The sequence below is a fragment of the Dipodomys merriami genome, unplaced genomic scaffold (genome assembly GCF_024711535.1).
Source record: "Dipodomys merriami isolate MVZ:Mamm:240054 unplaced genomic scaffold, mDipMer1.0.p SCAF_1, whole genome shotgun sequence".
NCBI classification, from domain to species: Eukaryota; Metazoa; Chordata; class Mammalia; order Rodentia; family Heteromyidae; genus Dipodomys; species Dipodomys merriami.
Genome location: NW_027202270.1, coordinates 105,265,961 through 105,287,049, shown reverse-complemented (window position 1 = coordinate 105,287,049; position 21,089 = coordinate 105,265,961). Strand labels below are relative to the sequence as shown.

The 21,089-nt window shown below is 35.9% G+C and overlaps 1 pseudogene; it reads right to left on the bottom strand.

Moving 5' to 3' along the window:
* Window positions 1-1,129: 1,129 nt before the first annotated feature.
* On the bottom strand, window positions 1,130-9,763 carry LOC138823536 (large ribosomal subunit protein uL2-like; annotated as a pseudogene).
* Between the last annotated feature and the right edge of the window lie 11,326 nt (window positions 9,764-21,089).

Below are 21,089 nucleotides of genomic sequence, written 5' to 3'. Positions count from 1 at the left end.
GCTGTACCATTTGGACATAAAATTCAGAAAACCCATTGCTTATGCAAAATTCTTATCACTTTTCATTTTCAAATAGCTGAATGAAAGGCTTTTGTGTAAGAGTCAATACTTCAATAGCTCCTCCTTGATAATGATGATAGGGCCATTTAATTATTTTTCTTGGTTAAAAAAAATCCATCAAGGAGCCAGCTTTCTATTCATTAACAGATAACTAGTCGACACACAATGGTAATATAAATTGCCCTTTATTAATTTTATGCATAATTAAAATTTCATTTCAACATTCTAAATTAGAAAGATGAAAAAAGTTGAAGCCAGAACAAATTTGAAAGTAGTAATAATTACACTGGATTGCATTAGAAAACTAACTATCCTTTTTGAGATTTCATTAAAGCAAGATATAAATGAAAAGTGAACAAAGATGAAGTATAATCTATGATAGCTGTAGTAGGGAAAGAAGAAACTCCAGAGAGGCTGCAAAATAATTTAACTGTTTAAGTGAAAACATGCTGTAGGAAATAAATAAGACTCATATATTTAATACCAATCTTGCTTTATACTTGACTTGTGTTTTAAGTATGGCAGATAATAGAGACGTGCTTTGAGTGGTAGAGTTCATGCCTAGCAAACTTGAGGACCTGAGTTCAAACATCAATATCATCAAGAAAATAAAGCAATATAGACCTAAATAACTAAAAATTAATTTTATCTTTGTGTGTGTGTGCCAATCCTGTGACAGTCAAGACTTGGACACTGTCCCTGAGCTTTTTGCTCAAAGCCTTACATTTGAGCTACAGCTCCACTTCCAGTTTTTTGCTAATTAATTGGAAATAAGAGTCTCACAGATTTTTTTTTCTACCTGGGGGCTGGCTTTGAACTGCCATCCTCAGATCTCAGCTTCCTGAGTAGTTAGGATTACAGTCGTGAGCCATCAGTATGTGGTTAGTTTTGCATTTTTATTATTGGCACTAAAATGTAGATTCACTTTAGGAATTTTAACATTATGTGAATTATATAAAAAAGAAATTAATAAATATTCAGTTGTGTCATTAAAATATTTACTAATTTAAATCCCTTTTGATGTTTTTCTTTTTTTTTCTTTTTTAATAGCCAAAGACATGTTTTAGCTTCAGTTCTCTTTCTCCTACACAGTCTTGGTTCCATGGAGCCGCCCAGTCCCACGGGCAGCAATGAGACCCACTTTGTGTCCAGCAGGGGCATCTCTAGGGATGGTGGAGAGTTTGCCCATGTGCTGGTGGTTACCACCTCCAAACGGATGCTCCACAGGATTCATGGTCACACCCCGTACACGGGGTCAGCAGTTCCTCTTGGCCTTCTATTTGTGGTAGGCACCGCCAGCCTTCAAGATAGGTTTGTCAATTCAACCACCTCCAGCCACCACACCAACAACAGCTCTGTTGGATGACCTTGGAGTAGGATGGCAGCTTCACACGGGTCTTCTTGTTCTCGGGATTGTGTGAGATGACAGTTGCATAATTTCCAGAGGCCGGAGCCAGCTTGCTCCCAGGCTTCTCTTCCAGACAGCACACAACAGTACCCTCAGGCATGGTGCCCACGGGAAGAACACTGCCAATGTTGACCTGGGCCTTCTGGCCACAGTATACGAACTGGCCCGGGGGATGCTCTCGGTGGCAATGAACAACTCCGTGCGTTTCTTGAACCGGTAGGGATCGCAGAAGACCACTTTGGCGATGGGCACACCACGGCCAGGGCCGGGGCCGGGGTCGTGGATGATGTCCTTCACGACGATGCCTTGGATATAGCAGTGCCTCTCCGCAAAAATCCATGGCGAGCAGGTGTGCTGCGCCCTTGTGTCATGTGCGCGCGTGCAGAACGCGGAGCCTGCGCCCTTCCTCTGGCCATGGATGACAGAGCCCTTAGCTGCGGGTCTGCCGAAAGACTTTGATGTTTTTCTTTGAAATAAATTGGTTGTTGGTGGGAGTGTAAACTTGTTCAACCACCTTGGAAAGCAGTATGGAGGTTCCTGAAAAGACTTCACATAGAGCTCCCCTATGACCCAGCAATCCCACTTTTGGGCATTTACCCAAATGTTTACAAACAAGACCACACTAAAGCTACCAGCACAACTATGTTTATTGCAGCATTATTTACCATAGCTAAGATATGGAACCAACCCAGATGCCCCTCAGTAGATGAATGGATCAAGAAAATGTGGTATATATACACAATGGAATTCTATGCCTCCATCAGAAAGAATGACATTGTTCCATTTGTTAGGAAATGGAAAGGCTTGGAAAAAATTATATTAAGTGAAGTAAGCCAAGCCCAAAGAAATATAGGTCCCATGGTTTCCCTTATTTGCAAAATCTAGTATATGTATGAGTCAAGCAGAAAAGGTCAGATAATGTGATGTGAGGAAAATGAACCCTTAGATATGTATTTCAATGTTTTTTTTTCTTTCATGCATTTGTTTCTAACTCATTTATAAGATTATTTCTTTGTTGCTTTGTATGTCCCTCCCCCACAGTATAACCCCTGCTTTCACTATATTTGATGTCGGTATAATTTGTGGAGGAGATGGGAAAAACAAGTCGTTTAAGGATGCAGGTGGACCCGTTGCAACTATGAGAAGTACAAGTTGTCATGTCGAAAACGAACTTTACAACTTTGGGGGGAGGGGTGGTTAGGGGGGAGGCTGGGAAGGGATGTGAAGGGTAAACAAAGGAGGAGGCTGCAATGCTTGATAAGAAATGTACTCATTATCTTGCCCATGTAATTGTAACCCCTCTGTACAGTATGTTCACAAAAAATAAAAATTAAAATTAAAAAAATTTAAAAAAAGAGATTGGTATACTCAACCGTTAACTGGTCAATAATTATTTATAATCACTTTACTTATAAAAAGATGTTTCATCCTTTTTCAATTAAAATGAATGAATCATCTTATTAGTTTCTGAGGGGTTAGGTATTTTAGGAAGAAGCTGTATTAAGATTTTAAGGCCACTATAGGATGATTATAAAATTACAGGATAGATTGGACACAGGTGGCTCACACCTGTAGTCCTAGCTATTCAGAAGGTTGAGATCTGATGATCGAGGTTCAAAGCCAGCCCGGTCAGGAGAGTCCATGAGACCTGTATCTCCCATTAACCCCCCAAAAGCCAGAAGTGAACGTGTGACTCAATGGTAGTACACCAGCTTTGAGCAAAAAAGAGACCTTGTGTTCAAGCCTCGGAACCAGCACCCAAAAAGAAAAGGGAGAGGAAAGGAAAAGAAATTACAGTATTACATTGAACGATAGATGAATATGTCAGTATTCTTGCCTTTAAGAGAGTTTCTGCCTTTAGTTACCTTCCATTTGTTTGGGAAGCATTTATCCATCCTCCCACCCCGCCCCCATTTATAGAGTAGTGAGAAATTGAACAAGAAGGACCAAGACTCAAATCTATGATGGCATTCATACATCCTCAGGTGAATTTACATTTGCCCTTATTTGAAGTTATACTGGCCTTCTTATTCCTATGTGTGTAGAATAAATTGCTGTTCCTCCAGAGTTATACAGCCACTTTCAGATCAGTCAACAAGGTGACATTTCTAAAGCTAGAGTTGGCAGCTTATTTAGTGGTACCCTAGCTACTTAAAATAGTCACTATATACATTTTGTTTGTTTATTTAACAGAATGCCATCTGACATTTTAAAAGTTTATTTCATATTAAAACATAGAAATAATTGACCACTTGTTACTGTTAACAAAGAAATTATACAATTAGAATAGTAGACTTTATTTAGAATAAAATGGAAAACCTGGGGAAAAACAAGTCTTTTGCAAAATCTGAACTGCAAATGTTGCATATATGGTTCAAAATGTCTTATTATTATAGTAATAATAAGATATTCTATGCCCTAACTAGGCCATAATGTCTAATTATTCAATTAGTACTAAGTCGTGATACTGGGATACTAGAAAAGCAAAACTTGTAAAAAAAATAAGTAAGATATTCTGGCTTCATAATTAAAAATAATCAAGGAATGTTTGTAAAAAAAGAGAAAATATCAGGGATAAAGGAAATTGGGAAAGAAATATTATTTTCTCTTACTTCTTGAGATGTCACAGCTGTATATAAAATCATAGAATTTAGACTACTTGAATCAATAATTTTTTTTAAATTTATGTTTTATAAATAAAAGTTTCCAGTTGATTCTCTCATGGTAAAAACATTGGTTTTCATTGCTTAAAGTAATTTCTTCTCATTTTCTCTCTATGCAATATTATAAATCTTATTCATGAACGATTCATTCTTAATACTAGAGAAATATATTGTGAAAGCTAGAAAGAGAAGAGAACAAGGAAAAAAGAGCCCTGCCACCCTAGCACACAGCTTTGTCCTTCCTAACATAAAATTCTTCCAATAACAGCCTTTGTGACTGAAGATGTTACCAGACAAATGGCTCTTGTAAGATTTTTCTTATATATAATATATATAAATATATATGTATACCGTGTGTGTGTGCACATGTGAATTTTTGTGTTGTTGGTGATGGGAATACTAATAGCACTGTTTACCATTGAAAAACAGAAGGAACTATTATTACATATAAAATAAACTTGAAAACAGTCCCTTTATGTTATACATTGCTATAATGAGACAGAAAAAACTTCAGAAATACTTCATATGAAAACACATGCAATATTAAAATGAGAACTTTCATACATGAATGACAGATTTCAAACTATCAGGCACACACATAGAGCTATTAGACTTGAAGAAGCATCTAAAGAAATTGTGCAGAATACATTAGGAAAGACAAAGGGATGGAGAACAGAGATGCTTAGAATAGAGGGAAAAGTGGCTAATATACATTTAATCAGTTACTCATAGAAAGTGATAGCAAACACCAGAGCCAATATTTGTAAAGAAAATGCTGAGTTTTTTTCCCCAAAAGAGATGAAGAACATCAGTCTACAATATTAGTTTTCTGGTGCTGTATGAGCAATTTCAAAAAATTAGCAGCTGAAACAACTTAAATTTGTTATCTCACTCCCAGCTGTGAGATAACAGCAAAAGAAAAAAAATTAAGAATATACATTTATTTGAGAGATAAACAGAGACAGATCGGCAGACAGACAGGCAGACTGACAGATGCAAGGAAAGGAATTCTGCCAACACTATCATTGAGCTTGGAACAGGGTCCTGAGCCTTGGCTGAGCTGCAACTCTGGTCAATGCCATGACTGGTACCTCTTTGGGAGACCCCAAGCAAAGGACTTGCACAAATTGTGTCTTATTTTCCTAATCTTTTTGGAATATTTGCATACATAAATGAGATATCTTAGTAGCAGATCAAATCTTAACATAAAATTCACCTATGTTCCATGTACATGTTTTCCATGTAGCCTAGGAAATATTTTAGTATACCTGTGATTTAACTGTGATCTATCACATGAGGTCAAGTGTGGAAATTTTCACTTGTGGCAGCATGCCAGTATGCAGAAAGTTTCAGATTTTGGAGTGCTCTGCAGATTAAATTTTTTGATTTAAGATCTCTACATGTACTAAAAAGAATTATTTTGTAATTATAATAGTTTAAAACTGCTGGATACTAATGGCTTTATATCTGCAATCCTAGCTACTCAAAAGGCTGAGATCTGAGGATGATGGTTTAAAGGAAAATCCATGAGACTCTTATTTCCAACCACCAAAAATCCAGAAGTGGACATGTGGCTCAAGTGGTAGAGCACTAGCCTTGAGCAAAAAAGCTCAGGGACAGCTGCCAGGCCCTGAATTCAGCTTCCTTTACCAACACACACACATACACACACACACACACACACACACACACACACACACACACACACATGTAAAATTCTTTTTAATTTGCATACATTTGACAAGACTAATAGCATCTGAAAATTTAAATACCTGACTCCCAGAGAATGAGAGGATCATACAAACAAAAATACATATTGATATAAGTGATTCTAATCATGAATTTAATTAGTGGCAAATTTGATATGTATGGAAATATACATTTCAGAATTAAGAGCTAATTATGCATTCTTTTCAAATAAGTGGGAAATATTTAAGAAGAAGTAATCACTCAGGCAATAAAACAAGTGGTAAAGACATTAAAGAATTGGTATATATCATTCTCATTCTTGGCAGCAATGCAATTAAGATAATCAGGAAAATATGGATGCAAAATTGAGAAACATACTTCTAATAACTTACAATTCAAATAAGTAATCAGCAAAGATATCAAAAGTGTTTCTATCATTATTAATGGAGAGAATATACATTAAAAGTAAGGAGCAATTACATTTTATGGGATTAGCAAAATTTAAAGGTCTAAATCAAATGTTTGCAGATTTGGACTTTATCCTCTTGCAGTTGAACTTTATACATCCATTATAGAAAACATTTTTTCCTTCTTTAATAAAACTAAATGCAAATATTCTATGACCCAGAAATTCTACTCCTAGTAACTAGGTAGCATAAAATTTTATATATATGCACGATGACACAAGTTGAAAGATGCTTATAAGGAAATCTTTCTGTAACAGCTCCAAAATGGAAACAGTGGTAATTCAATAGATAATCAAATTAAGATATATTCATATAATGATCTGGGTGCTGGCAGCTCGTACCTGTAATCCTACTCAGGAGGCTGAGATCTGAGGATCACAGTTTGAAGGCAGCCTGGGCAACAAAGGCCATGAGACTCTTATCTTCAATTAAGCACCAAAAGAAGCTGAAAATGGAGCCATGGCTCAAGTGGTAGAGCACTAATCTTGAGCAAAAAAAAAGCTCAAGGACAGTATCTAGGCCCTGAGTTCAAGCCATAGGAATGATACTTATCCACATACCCACTGATACCCTCTCCCCCATAAAGTGAAAATGGGTAGAATATAGCTTGTTCACAACACAAGGAAATCTGTGAAGTAAAGAAGCAAGATATAAATGAATAAATACAGTATGTTTCTAATTTATACAATGTTCAGGGCTGGGAAGGTGGCTCAGTGATAGAGTGCTTGCTTCGCATGCATGAAGCCCTGGGTTCAATTCCTGAACACTAACTACATAAGCAGAAAAAAAGCCAGAAGTGGCACTGGGGCTCAAGTGGTAGGGCACTAGCCTTGAGCTGAAGAGCTGAGGGATAGTGCCCAGGCCCAGAGTTCAGCCCCCGTGACTGACAAAAAACGAAAAACAAATACAATGTTCACAATCAACCAAAATGGATATTGATAAAATGATAAACCTACAACTCCAAGAGAAATGTCTGTGACAATGTCAGTATAGTAAGGGTCCAGAGGGAATGAGATAAGGTGAGTGATGCAGGAATAACCTTTTCCTAGGATTAATCACCATATATTCTTCAGACAGTTTATCCTTTACCTCAATCCATTGTCATACATGTTGGTTGCAGAATCCTCAACAGTTCATTTTAGGCAAGGGAGCAGCACTTAACAAATGTCTTTGTAACCATGTACCCATTCTTCTAGAATTAGGAACTGATCCAAGAGTGAGCCTGTCCAAAGACTAGTGGTAACAGAGTTCTTTGAAGTTGGTGTGTGGATGCAGGCACAAAGACATTGAAAGATGGGGTCCTCTTGCCTCTGGACTGCCAAAAACAGAGGCAGCAAGCTTGTGCGTTAGAGACAATTATACAAAGAATGCTCACCTGCAGAATAGAGCACAAGGTTAGCACACAGTGGGAGGAGAGCTCAGAGCTAGAGAGATGGGGAAAGAAATCCAACAATGTGGTTGAAACTCTAGCATTCAATGAAGCTTAAAGTCCCTGGACATGCTGGGTGAGAAAGTTAATAAATTGTATTTTTTGCTTGAATTTGAAATCATCTTGTTCCTATGAGGAAAATAAACTCGGGAGGACCACTGTCATTTGTTCAAGCATCCACAACAGAAGACTAAATTATAATATATTCTGGTTATAGACAAATAACTTATTAGTTTCATTTTACTACAACTATATGATAGACATCAGTCATGGTCTAGTAAACTTTAGAAAACTCATACTTCTTGAGCTTCCATAGAACCAGATCACGATTTAGAGTGTACTAAAAGAAATAATAGGCTCAATTTTTCCATAAAAGAAAAGGAAATATTGTTTGAGAGTTGGAAGTGGACATGAGGTAGAATGTAGTAGTAGACATGTGGGATTGTGGGAAAATGGTAATTAAGCAATGCTCAAGTATTCTGGCATAAAAAATGCCATTGCTAAAATATTAGTAAATCAAAAGACAACTGACCAAGAAAACGTTATTGGAAGCAAAATCTTTACCTCAAGCTCCAGTCTATTTTCTAGAGTGAAATACTAAAAATAAAAATAAGAAAGAAACCCTGCAGAACCCAAGTTCTAAATGCTAAGTATCAGGTGTGCCTATGTGTTTCTGCTTTACTCTGCACTTATGCTTATGCAAATAATTCTTTCACCTAAGTAATAATGTCAATCTAATACATTTTAGTTACAACACTGTTTTCAACAAAATAGAATAATTATTCATTTTCATGGTTGGGCTTTTGGTTGGAAGATACGTAATAATGAGTGCCTCTCTTATCCAGATGGAATTATTATTTCTTAATTACTTTAGCAAAAGAACACCCCCTCCCCCCACTCTCCCCTTCCAGTCCCCACCCTGGAAGACTAAGGTCTGAGCTAGGAAAGAAGGAAGGAAGGTTCAGAATCTGGGACCAAAGAAAAATCTGTTTACCAGACATAGGTTAAAAAGTTAGAGTTAGCAAGGTTAGCAAAAGTCAATCAGTGCAAAAGCCCATTGTTTCAATAACAAATTGCTACAAATCTTGTAGCTTGAGTGGCATAAATATATTTATGATTTTATTGTTATGAAGGTAAGAACTTTTGGAATTAGGGTATTAACAAAATTCTAATTCTTCTCTAGGCAAGAAGGGGATCTACTTTCTGGATTTCTCCAACTGTTGTAAGGATTCTTGAGATTCTATTGGACCTACCTGTATAATCTCAAATGGTTTCCCAAATTAACAATTCCTAATCACAACTTCAAAGCCCCTTCTGCCACATACAGTGACATATTCTCAGCTTTTGGAGCTTAAGATTTGGAGAGTATTCAGGGAGAAAATGAATAGTATTTTTCTGTCTGCCACACTCAAATTTATGCCTATATCCCTACAATCCATCCAACTGAAGTCAGAAATAGTCCTAGGGCTAAACATGGGCTTGAGCTGGCATGGGAAGTCACATGACTTGTTTTGGGGGTCCAAAAGAAAATGGTAAGAATTAGAAACCAAACCAAAGTTAACAATTTACAAATTCAGTGGTAAATGGTTTACAGGCTCTAGCTTCTGGAAATTGGACGATTGTATAGGGTTCTGCTATATTAACTTTTTAGATAAAATTATATGAAGCTACTTTTATTGTCTATCCAATATATACTGACATTCAGTTTGTGGTATAATAGGGGGAAATGGCAATAATAATTTCCACCCCATAAAAACATTCTGAGGATTAAATGTAATAATTATGGAACGTGTTTCTGCAGAACACTGCCTGGCATAGAGCAGACATAAAGTTGCAACCTTTCTTGATGTGAAGCAGGAGAAATATCTGGTTGTTTAACAGAAGGTTGCACTTTAGAAACCCTCTAGTGTTGACTAGAGGGTTCCATTTTTTTCTGCAAAAGCACCAAGTACTTACAAATCTCTACTTACCCGAACTTGCAAAGTTTAATCTCTGCAGTCAGAGAAGTTTTAATTCCCACACTGTTATTGTAGCTTACCATACACATGGGTCTAGTTTGCGCACCACACAGTTGGATTTAATAGGATATTCATGCTTTGTTAAATTTGTTTCTACTTTAAAAAATTTTAATGCAATTTTTAGCATTCAAATTGGTAGAATGGCTGAACTAGAAACAGTGATACTAGCTCCCTTTTATAACAAACTTCCAGTTTTTCAAAGAATTCCTTAGGAAATGTATCAACAAATTCCTGCAATCCAGTTGTTTGGCTGATATAAATAATAAATGTCTCTCTCACATCCATTGGTCTGTAAAATCTTTGTTATTTCCCAGAGTCTTTCATGTTATATCTTTGGTTTAACAGATGAAAACTTGTGAAGAAAAAATATTGTACATTCACAGAGAAGCCCTCACCAGCATCTTTAAGATTTTAACCTTAAAGAAAACATTGGTTTGGGTAACTTAAACACTAATGTTTAAAAAGTACAATTTATTGTCTTCCTTAATGATGGGTAGCTGACTAAATTCTATTTTAGGTTCAGAGTCCACCAGACATCGCATAGGAATCTATTGTGTTTTATTGTAATACAAACAATAACTATTACCTTTTGGACGCTGATGGCTGATGCTTATTATACTAGGTTTGAACTCTCCAGACTCTCCAAGCATCTGTATTCTCTTTCCAGGACTTTTCAAACAGAGCATCAGTGTAATGCTTGACAAATGACCTCAGTTTGGTCTGTCTGAATGAATGGTTGCTTTTCTCAAATGAGCGCATACATCTGTGCTTTGCTAACAAGAAGGGTACGTGCATTACTGTGTGTTGAAAACTGCTCCTGTGATTCGAGAAAATTAGCAATGCAGTTTCTTTTGCTAGATCCTTTTTCTGGATCATTAAAATTATCAAATGTAGTTGTTCATTGAGAGGCAAAATAAAGAGTCCTTTGTGGAAAATCCTACATAATAGAAGATTACACAGCATCTAAATAAAATTCCCAAATGTTCTTTGTTGAGACAGATGGTACAAGTATTCAGTGTAGGCTGCAGTGCCTGCATTTGTAATATATAAATATCTGAACAGTGATTGCCAGGGCTTCTTTAAATGCAATCATTTCATCAAAAGTCTTGTTATTAACATTAGTAACAGCAGAATTCGATCTTAGTTTAGCATATGTTTAAGCTCCTTAAGTAGTTAATATAACCATATTCCAAAATACTTCCTGCATGCTATTTCATTGCAAAATCAAGCAAAAATCTCCAAGCACATGAATGCCAAGAAGAGTAATTTACAACATCAAAAATTTCAGTGGACCTCAAAGCAGCCATTTGAGGGCTGCTCAAGTTTGTTGTGGAGGCTGGATTCAATTTTTTGCCAAGACTATTCTAAATGAATTTATACCACCAGCTGCTGTCCAGCTTTTATTGCCAAATAAAGCACATTACCTTATTATAACTAAAAAATGACACTATGGTGCTAGAATAAGGAAACTCACTGGAAGTTATTTAACAATAGCAAGCAAGTATAGGAAAAAGTGTTGAATGTTCATCTGACTAAATTATAATATATGCACATATGTATTACCATAGAGAACTTCTTGTACACAGTATATGTTAAAAAAGTGAACACAAGAAAATAAAATGGACTCTAGGGGTTACCAAAAGGGGGTGGAAGGACAATTGAAAGGGTGAATAAAGAATATGTTTGCAATATTTTATTTTTTTCAAATTCTTTATTGTGTGTTTGCAGTACTTTATATGCATCTATGAAAATGGAACAACCAAACCTGTTTAATTTGTTTAAAGAAGGAGGGAGGATGAGGTACATTTTATTATGTAAATAAAGTCAAAACGAAATCTCCTCTATTTCTAATATATGCTAATAAAATATTGACACAAACTACCCCTCCCCCCAATTGTTGCCTACCCGAACAAGAGGTTCCTCATAGGAAAAGCAAGGAATCCAAGTTCATAGCACATTGCAAAACTTGGGATGTTAGAGACATGAAGGTCAGCGAATCAGGCCAAATACTTGACACATTGTAGTCAAATTGTAATTTATAATGGAAGGATTTAAAATTTGTGCTTGCTTTGTTTTTGAGATAGAATCATTGCCCAGGCTAGTCTTGAACTCCTGCATTCCTGTAAGCCTCTTGCCTCAGCCTCCAGAGTACTAGAATTACAGCAATGTATCATTATAATGAATTTTTAAAAATACATTATCTTTTCCATTTTATTTCTAATATTTTTTTTTACTAAGAAAATCAAATGACTCACAAGCATTGCCCTCATGATTGCCTCTTCACTGACATATGCAATCCTGGGAGAAAACAAAATATTCCATCAAGGTGAGTTTCTTATCTTTTGTTTTTAAATACATTTTTTTGATTGTAGAAATAGTATACAGAGGGGTTACAGTTACAAGAGTAAGGTAATGAGTACATTTTCTATCGAGCATTGTTACTCCTCCTTTGATTTTCCCCTACCATCCCATAGCTCCCTACCTACCCATTTCTTCCTTTCCTCCAGAGTTTCTTATCTTTTAGAGTATCTTTATAGTCTAGTCTTGCCCACAATCTTGCATGATGAGAAACTAAATTTTTCTTTTTTCTTTTATCTGCCTCTTAAGGTAGTCAATAATCAAGAAGGCACTGGTAGCACATGCCTGTACTCCTAGCTACTTAGGAGGCTGAGCTCTAATGATTGAGTTCAAAACTAGCTCGGGTTCAAAAGGAAAGTCTGTGAGAAAGTGTAATTGTGGTTCAAGAGGTAGAGCACTAGCCTTGAACAAAAAGCTCCGGGACAGCAACCAGATCCTGAGTTCAGGCCCTAGGACTAGAAAAAAAGGTCAATACTCAGAAGGTGATTTGACGATAATCAAGTATATAAATATTGTCTAAATGTGGAAGTAATATTTTCAAGACCAATTCATCCTTCTCGAGAAGCATAATTTCATAGGAAACAAAATTTTAGCCATTTAGTTTATTAATCACAACTAATAGCCCCTAATAGCAATAGAACTCTTTGACAGGTTAATTCTTTGTCTATTGGAAGACAATATTTGGAGACAGTTAACAATCCAACTATTAAATTTGACTATTGACTACCTGAGTAAAATTTTTACTATTGTTTGTATTAGTTAAGGTACAGTCTAATGTTTTAAATCATGGAGATGACCTCAGATAAGTGTGGATTTAACCTATGGACTACAACACCCCTGGAAGCAATCTGAAAAGCCTAGATTCCTGCTGTGGTGGTATTCTATGATCTTTGGGGGCTGCCCTTGTCTATCTGATTGGAGCTGTTTCACAACCACGAGTACATTCCATTCGATCCAAAATTCCAAAATTCCATTCCATCCAAAATATTATAACTTACTCTGCTCACATCCCATTACCCTGAGTATTACAATATCCTCTGCCTCCAGATGCAAAGAAGGCAGAAACAAGTAGTCCAGGAAGAGAGACGGGCTAACATAGCTGAGAATAGAGGCTAGTGTGTCTGTTACTAATAGAACAGTTAGCAGGCTCTGGGAGAGAATGGTAATTGAACTATATGCATAAAAGAATCATCCTATCATGGGCTGTCCCCACTGTAATAGAATACTCAGCCTCCTTCCCTTCCTCTACTTTTAAGTAATTCCCTTTTTGGCATGAAATAAGCATATGGCAATCAACAGCAATTGTTACCTACTACTTAGGGCTGTTAATGGACACATCCTTAATGTTCAGAGTATCACCCAACACAGAGAAGAAAGAAAAAAGAATCTACTAGCATTACAATTATCACTATTATGAATATTTGAGACATGCACACAACAGACTCTGTTGTTGCACCATCAGATTCTATTGACCATATGACATCTTCTTTCATAGCTAGCTCTCTAAAAGCTTGTTGTTATACTTGGCTATTTTGCCATAAAGTTGAATTTCTTTAAATTATATATTAATTTAGTAACATGAAATACATATTTTTGTAGTATTTTTCTTTTCTTTTATGTACTTTTATTATTTTATTTTATTAGATGTTATTTATATATTCTTATTTTATTTACTCTTATTCATGAATTCTACATATTCAGATCAACACATGACTGATAAGCTCAACACTCTTTCAGACAACATTACTTATATCTAGAGATTGCATTTCCCCCTCCCCATACTGTGATATTATGTTTTATTTTACTAAACCCTGTATTATTAATTGGCACCTACCTACCTTCTATACATATATTATTATCATTCCACTCACAAAGAGATTGGGATCATAGGTACTCAACGTATTGACCCATAGTATATTGTAGCCCCATTCTCAAGTAATTGGTCTTAAGTAAATATCTTACTACTTTATGAAAAAATTGTTCCATGCTAAATGGATTGGAATCTAGTGTCATTATGTTATTCATAAGACTATCAGAGATTGAAATCTTAATAATGGTTCATAGGATAAAACAGTTTGAGGATTAGAAGAATTCATTGGAACGAATACTTCATATCCCTTATGTCCTACCCCTTTTCCTCTTTCCATACTTCTTTATATTGCATAGTCCTCTCACACTTGCATCTTTAGTATCTGGCTATTTAAAACTGCTTAAATAGTTCCTCCTATTAACACAGGAAGTTAAAAATAAATTTAAGGGCTTTCTGTTAGATGTGAAGCTTTGTGTTTTCCAAAACCCTAGTTGAATTTTGTTAGTATTACAGTATTAAGAGGTATGCCAAAGATGGTAGCTCACATCTATAATCCTAGCTATTCAAGAGATTGAGATGTGAGGATTATGGTTCAAAGCCAGTTTAGGCAGAAAAGTCCATGAGACTTTTATCTCCAATTAACTATCAAAAAGACAGAAGGTGATTAGACCATGAAAGATTAAATCTTTTGAGTGGGTTCAATGTCTTAAAAAGTGGGAAGGACTTATTTAAAAAAAAAAAGTGGGAAGGTCTTTTAGGAGTATGGTCTCTTCCTGCTCTTTTTCCAGTAGACTATTATTTCTCCTCTCCAGAGAATCTGCTTTAATGGTGCCATCTTGGAAGTGAAGACTAAGTCCTTAGCAGACAATGAACCTATTGAAACTTTAATCCTGAATTTTCTATCATTTAGAACAAGATAAATAAATTTATGTTCATACGAATTATTGTCTCAGACATCCTATTGTTGTAGCAGTTCAAAATAGACTAAGACACCAGATTTATTACATTCACCTCTCTTTCCATCTGGAGTCTATCTCACTGGTTTTTGAAGCAAATCCAAATGATACTTCTCAGTATGAATCTTTACTCCTTAAAATACTGTGCTAGTGCACTTTATGACATCACTCAGCTGGCTTTTATCTTGTATCATTAGCTAGTCTAGCTCAATCTCTTTGTGAAATCCTCTATTTTTGGACTGTTGCTCTTTTAAACCCAGCTCTCTTCTCACTCCACTGAATCCTTTGTGATTTCAATGAATCCCAAACTTCAATTCTAACTAAGACTATGAGATTTTCACCTCAAGTCTCAACGTCTTAAACATCACAACTATATTGAACTACTTACTGGATATTTTTCTTGGACATCCAAAAGTCACTTCACATTAATGACAACTGAAACTCAACTCACTATTCCTCCATATGTGCTTTCTCTTTGTTCCAACCTCAATTCTATCATCCAGCCAGAATTTTAGCCAGAAACCTAGCAGTAAACCTCTACCCTCCACTCCTTCTGCATCACTTTCAACATTAAAACAAGCATGAGATCCTCTTAATTATCTCTTCAATATGTCTCTAATCAACCACTTTTCTTCCTCTCTCTATTATCACAAACATGATCCATGTCTGCCATTTTCCCCTGAGTCACCACTACACCCTTTTACTAGTATCTCAACTTCTAATCTGGCTTTTATTGTTGTTGTTGGCCAGTTGCAAGGTTTAAACTCAGCATCTGGGCATTGTCCCTGAGATTTTCTGCTCAAGTCCAGTGCCCTACCACTTTGAACCACAGCTCCACTTACAGTTTTTTGGTAGTTAATTGGAAATAAGACTCATGGACTTTCCTGCCCAGGCTGGCTTCTATTTGCAATCCTCAAATCTCAGTCTCTCGAGTAACTAGGATTACAGGCATGGGTCACTAGCTCTAGGCTCAATCTGGCTTTTGAAATACTTTGATCTCAAGGAGCTACTGTTATGTTACCATATTTGATTATGCTATCGTTTGCTTAAACTCATTTGATAAAATAACACTGCTTTTAACACCAAGTCCAAACTCTAACATAGCTTACAAAGCACTTTGTCAGCTGCTGCTGCTGTTTCCTCCTTTACTGATTGACCTCTCCCATTTCATGTTCCAATCATGAAGGATTTATTAGAATTATCAGATGTAGTCTATGTTCTCTGGGCCTTCCAAGACATTTTGTTTGTGTTTTTCCTTTTGCACACCGCCCTTCCCTCACCCATGTAGTTCATTATTGCCAGCTTTACTTAGTGAATTACTGAGCTTTTACATTAAAAAGGTAACTTCTTGGGAGCCTCTCCTACATTTCCTCAGTATTCATTGTGTTCTCAAAATTGCTTATGAATGCACATACTCTATCACTGGACTATTGAATACTTAAATCCTGTGAGGATTAAGGTGTTTTTCATCATCAAGGCACCCATGCTGGCTCACAAGTATCACCTCTGCTGTTTTTCCTGGGTCAAGAATGTTGTGCCCTTGGGCCTCTCTTCACTATCTGAGACACAATGACTGAAAGATGATTTCATGCCAGTTATACTCATTGGAAAATATAAAATCAAATGTTTCTCCTCCATCCTCATGTATATAAACTGATCCTTTCTAACTGTGGGGTGGAGTAAAATGACATATTTCTAATTATGCTAGAAAATATTTTATAAAACAAAATCCATTAAAGTGCAGTATGTTTTCAAATTGAACTTTTAGAGCGTTAGTTATGAAAGAGGATATTTTATTTTAGATAAGAATAGTCTAATTCTGCTCAATGTTTGACACTTTACATAAGACTCAAGAATTAATTAAGTGTCTGAATCATCAACTGTAGAACCATACTGGTCCACAGAAGTGGTTTACAGGCTGAGGGATTGGCTTAGTGGTAAAGCAGTTGCCTAGCAAGCATGGGGCCCTGAGTTCAAACTCAAATACTACCAAAAAGGAGAAGAAGCAGAAGCAGAAGAAGTTGTTTACAGGGCATAAGATGGCATATTCCCGAATAACAAGATAATAATAGAAGGTTGTTAAGACACATGAAAGAAAGCTAGGAATGGAGACTCATGCTTGAAATGGCAGCTATTCAGGGGACTGAGGCAGGTGGATCCTGAGTTTGGCACCAATATGGACAATATAACAAGACTCTATATATACATACATGCATATATACATATACATACATGCATACATATATATACATACATATAAACATATACATTATTAACTAAATTATATTATATTATAAATTATATCTTTTTTCTGTTTCTTTCTTTAGAATCAAATGCAATTCCAGTGCAAGAGGTGTAGAAGATAACAGTTTTATTCCTTCTTCTCAGAAATTCCCTGTGGAAGTTAGCTGGGAGGCAGATTTTAGTGCAGCATATGGCGACATTTATACCCTCTGAGCTGTATAAAGTAAAAGCAAACTAATGGTCTCACAAGTACTGAAATTCACTTGACTTTGAGCAGAAAAGGAGAAACTAGATCTTAGTTTTCCACTGTGATTTGGGATGGAGAGGACACAATGACCTCTGAGTTCTGTTCTGATTAGGAAATTCTATGATGTAATTTTTGTTGATGACTCAGAGAATAGGATGAATGTGAATAATCACAGTGAACAGTGAGAAGAGGACAGACTGAGAGTTCAGGAGGTGAGTTCAGCTGTATTTTCCTATAGTTCATTACTCAGGGCTATTAGTGTTGCTCCCGAATAACAACAATAAAAACATTCTGAATACTCCTGCCCCTGGCCCAAGCTGATCCATCCATGCATCACATAATGTCTCCTTATCTAAATGGAAATCTTAAGGGACAGGAAGCAGATCTACTTTCTCATACATGAGACAGGGCTCTGCTGTAAGAACTCCATCAGTGAAATTTTGGCGAACGAATGAGAAATTTCTTAGAAGAGAATATTCATCTTTATTTACCACAGCAAAAAAAAAATTCTGTTCCATACAATCACCTAAAACCCAAGCCACGGGGCCTTTGCCCCTCTCTGAGCATAACACATTGTATTACATCCATGCTGGGTCTTGAAATTTCAACCGTCACTACCCTGACTTTCAAATGCTCACTCATCAGTTAAGTTTCATTTAAATTCATTTAAATTTCTCCTCTGAGATGATTTCCTGGGGCCTAATTAACTACTACTCTTATGTGCTCTTCAATTTATACACAGTTTTTATTGAGCAACATCAATATTTGATCAGAACTATTTGTTCCCATATATCTACCCAGTTAACTCTCAGAGGCTTTCAAGGACAAATTCTTATACCTAAGTTTTGTTACAATCCTGACACATAGGTACTCAGTACAAAGTGTGGTAATGTGACGGAGTGAGGCAAATTTATATCTCCTCTACAAGGTGACTTTTGCCCATTTTTTAATTCTCAATTTTGTTCTAGATCTAAAAATCTGACACCCAACAAAATCAGTGGTGCATATATTACCACCATGAGGCTCGCGGGAAGTATGTCCTTTCTCACACATATCCCTACTAGTTTTGTATTTTTGTACTGAAGAAACCTATAATGTTAAAGATGATAGTTTAATGAGATAAGTGTATTATAATGAAGGCCAACTCTCTTTTAGATCTAAATTGGTCATAGAATTGTACAGGATGGAGTCTAGCAGAAGACTTCAGGCTCTGAATTTAAAATAGTGTGTAATTTCTGAGGGAATTTATCCACTATATAGCAAGCTTCTAGAACCATTAACATATAAATACATTAGATTTGGGCAACCATGAGCAAGCAATCAGAAAGGAAACATGAACTCTTCCATTATCTACCACAAATGTGTGTGATAAGAAAATAACTCTCAATTCTTAAAAGAAGTATTACTTTACTTTGATCTGTACATCTTCGCTATGAAGGAAAAATTTATAGAAAGTGACTTTGGCACTCAAACCTGAAAAAAGTTTTGTTAAATAATTACATCAGTTTTCACATAATAAATGTGGCTGTAACATATTATAGCATTTTCATGTCTTACATATTCTCTGCCAGGAATTGATGGGGAGTTCTTGGAACCTGAAATACTGTTGGCCATTCTTCTGAGGTAGAAGGAGCAGATTAAGATTGTTTTCATCACCATAGCACCCATGCTGGCTCACAAGTATCACCTCTGCTGTTTTCCTAGGTCAAGAATGTTGTGCCCTTAGGCCTCCCTTCACTATCTGAGACACAATGACTGAAAGATGATTTCATGCCAGTCATACTGATTGGAAAATATAAAATCAAATGTTTCTCCTCCATCCTCATTTGTATAAACTGATCCTTTCTAACTGTGGGGTTGAGTAAAATAACATATTTCCAATTATGTTAGAAAATATTTTATAGGGAGAGCAGTGGGGGAGGATGGGAAGGGATGGGAAAGGGAAACAAAGGAGGAGGCTACAATGCTAGATAAGAAATGTACTCATTATCTTGCCCATGTAATTTTAACCCCTCTGTACAGTATTTTCACAATTAAAAAGAATTAAAAAATTAAAAAAAGAAAATATTTTATAAAACAAAATCCATGAAAGTGCAGTGTGTTTTCAAATTGATCTTTTAGAGCATTAGTTATGAAAGAGGATATTTTCTTTTGGATGAGAATAATATAATTCCAATTATATATGCATGTATAATGATAATACATGTGATATAGGTTAAAGATAGGAATTTTTTATTAATTGGTCTTAAGTACATAGTTGTTTCTCATTATGAGTAACCAGTCAACTTAAGACTTTCAAAATTAGTTAAAGTTACTTTTTTGGAATAATAACATGTCATTTACTTGGAAAAGAGAATATCTTACAAATTAAGAGACAGTCTTTAACCTTTTGGACATTTGGAAAGTCAAAAAATTGATTAGAAGCTCAGAATGAATTTTTTTCCAAGTAGATAATGTTTTATGTAGAGTAAGGTCATGAGGTCTACCCACAGAAACACTTTTGAGCATTAAAAAAATTAAACCATAATATAAATTAAATACTACCAGAAGGTACAAAAAGAGAAGCACTAAAATTATGCAAAGATAGTAACACCTTTATACATGATTTGAGATAACATACTGCCTTTTCAAAGTGATGCAACATTTCTCTAATCAAAAAATCATTTAAATATCCTAATTGCAACATTTTGTAGTTGGAGAGATGAGCTCTTTACCTTTCATATGCACCACACTGATGCCTTCAGTAGGAGTTAGCCCATTGTATGACTAAGCACTTATATTGTATGCTGAGCACTTATATTTAGCAGTGTTTTAAATGTGAATGAATCCTGCATTCTGTAGCTGAGATACCTGGAGCCTGTCTATTTCACAATGTGAGATGTGATCTTGCACCTACTCTATCTACCTGGGACAAGAACATCTAGAAGGGAATTAAAAGCCAAGGAAGCAGGAAGGACATGCTGAAGTTGGGTAAAGCCTGGGCTCCAAGAATGACAAAGTGGATGAAGGGAGGAAATGACATCACTTACATTCACTGAGTTTCTGTTGGACATTTTTTCTGAAGATGACATGTTAGAGAGGCTTCATTCTTTTTTTATGTCTTTATCTTTCCCAGCATCCCTCAATTGTCCATCTCACAAACAAGTCATAAAGTAAGATGGAGAAGAGTCAGTAAGTAAGATAAAGGAGAAAATGTTGCAATTGGAAGAGTTGAAACTGAAAGTGGATTCTACAACAGAATGGAAAGGCAATGAGTTTTGAGAGCAACAGAAAAAGAGTTCCTGGTTGATATGTGGGTGAGGATGCAGTAAATGCAAGTAGTATGAAAGAAAGAGCTAGCTGAATAAAAACAGTGTGACTGTCCCTCTACTTTGTGAGGGCTAGAAATATGAGAGCCAAATTCTCAAAAATTAAATTCAGTGTAGGACTGCACAAACAGGTAAGGATGGTCAAACTGAGATTCTTTAACCCCGATAACCTTAAATAAGTGGAATAAATGAATGCTATGTTAGCCTCAGCCTTCCCCAACAACCATCTGTCTGATCTTTGAGTAAGAAAGACACTGTATTTGATTATTGGAGTAGAGAAATCTACATTATCTTGGAAAGTTCCCTACTCTTCCACAAGCAAGTTTTCTAGTCTTGGATAAGCACAGTTTTGCTGGATTATTAAGCAATCCAAAGAAATTATTCCAAAAATGGAGTGGAATGAACTGAATTATTGAACAATAGATTCCATTC